We start from the raw sequence: 2504 nt of genomic DNA, 5'->3' as shown, positions 1-2504 counted from the left end.
AAAATTAAGGGGACTTTATTAAATTATTACAATTAAGTTAATAGTGGACAAAACCCGAAGGCAAAAACCACTCTGCAAATAAAAGGACAAGAGAGAAGAAAAAAAAAAACAATTATTAAGACAAAAAAAATTAACCTACAACTTTTAAATATTACACGTGAAGCGTCTTCCGCATCGGAACAAGTCCGTGTACTCCGGGCGCGGCGGATAATTTCTGTAATCAGGCCGGCCGGACCGTACTTGGGCACTGCGGGAATAATATATAGATATGTATTAAATATACATGACACACCACTGACCAATAACCTTATAACCAGCAATGCTAAAATTATTTATAGCTCATAAAAAATAAATTTATAAACGAAAAAGAGGCTCAATACATTATATTAATTAAATAAAAGAAAAACAATAATACGATACCCAGTCCCGGATGGGACTCATCCTAAGATGGGGATCTCGGCCTCGGAAAATGGCCGACGCCTTGTTAAATTAGTGCATTATTAAAATGAACGACACTCGCGAAAAAAAGAAACTATAATTGGCTGCACGCACACAGCAAACAGACCACGACGGTGGTTCAAAGGGAAGAGAGCACGGAAAAAAATTCCTACACACCGGGCGAGACACAACGACGACGAACCCGTTTGGGAGAGGGTATCGGCTTAACGATTTACAAAATATACAACAGATAAAAATATGAACAATATTAGAGTTATACAGGTATGGACAGTGGTGGCCAGTGTATGTGTCATATAGGGAACGATTGTTAAACTGATAAAGAATATTGTGTGTATAGCGTTCACCTTGACAGCAACAGTACAGTTTTCTGATTACACGGCCGGATATAACGTACGCGCGCCCATTAGCAAAGCAAAACAGTAATCTATCTATATCATAAAATTCACATTTTGTCACGTTACAAAATAATAGAGGACCATCTTTTAGTGATTATACTGACATTTTAAATCAACAGGTTACCCAATTAGATAAATATTCTAAAGCTAGAGATGAGGATATTAAAAATTTAAAAATACAACTAAAGGAAAGAGATTTATCTTGCAAACGTGAGATAAAAAAATTAAGTGAACAGATATCATTTATATCTCTTGGAAAGAGACTCGACAAAGCGGAAATGGAAACCACACAAGGAAAGAATAATAATAAAATGGATGTCATATAACCAACTCTACACTTCATTTATCAAAATTAAACTGCTAAATATTTTTAATATTATTGTATCTTTGACTTAATCTTGTACCCTTTCAGATAAATTTAGAAAAATATATAATTGCATATACATAACAATAATAATAAAATAACTTTGAATTTAAAATTATTATTATAATGATTGTAATTAAATAAAAAGTAAATTTTCATAAATCAGTCCAATAATTTCCTATTCTCTATAAAAAAAAAAAAAGTTAAAAAATAAATCGATTACAAATAAACGATATACATGAATGTTAATAATAAAATGACATGTAAAGAAGTGAACGTGTTTATTAATGTCAAATAAGATACTAGATTAACAGTAAACACATAAAAAAAAATGTTCAATTCATTGTCTTAAAGATATATTTAACTTACACTACACAAAAATTCCAATTTTTTTTTCTCTTTCCCTCCTTTTTATCCTTTATTATGGAAATTTACTAATTTAATATATGAGGGCATATTTTTTACTTTAACATAGGGGAGTGTAATATAGGTCATTTATTTTGTAAAACTGAAAACAAAACATTTTTGTAATGTTTGGTTTAACTATGAATTTCTTGATCTATTATTACAAAAATATGATTATTCTATAATTAGTCTATTATTTGTAAACCTAGAAGTAGAACACTTTTGTAATGTTTAGATTAATTGTAATTCCCGAATTATTGTTACTAGATCAGGAAGTAAATATTTATAAACATTTTTGAAAATGATTACTATATGAATTTTATAAAAAGAAAAACAAAATATGTTAGTATATAAGATGATATGGCATGAATTGAAAGGAGAGAGAGAAGACATCGGGAGTACCGAAGGTAATCTCTTTCCACGTGGTACGTTTGTGACTTTAAGTTTTCATTTTGTGTATTATTTATTTATTCTGTTTTAAGTGTATCAATATTTTATATGTTTTATTTTGATTGATTATATCTTTATTAACTACATTTTGCGTTATTATTGAACTACTATAACTATAAGTTAGAACAAAATGATTGTTCCATATTAAATACAACAATGTACAAAATATTGTGTTGGAACAATCAATTGATAATATTGATGATGAGTTTATCATTCATCAGGAGATGATTGTAATGATAATTCATTAGATTTAAGTATTGAAGAAGTTTTATACAATACACCAATTTGGTCTCAAATAAAACCTGGAGTATTTCTTTTAAAAGATTTTATTGGAGGGAACCGTAAGAAACAACATTTTAAGTATGTATGTTTAGTTAAACGTGTAGATGAAGATGATGGGGATATTTTAGTCCGAGGATTAAAAAAAAAAA

Source organism: Daktulosphaira vitifoliae, unplaced genomic scaffold (genome assembly GCF_025091365.1).
Source record: "Daktulosphaira vitifoliae isolate Bord-2020 unplaced genomic scaffold, ASM2509136v1 Scaffold_395, whole genome shotgun sequence".
In the NCBI taxonomy this organism is placed as follows: domain Eukaryota; kingdom Metazoa; phylum Arthropoda; class Insecta; order Hemiptera; family Phylloxeridae; genus Daktulosphaira; species Daktulosphaira vitifoliae.
This window is presented reverse-complemented; position numbering follows the sequence as displayed.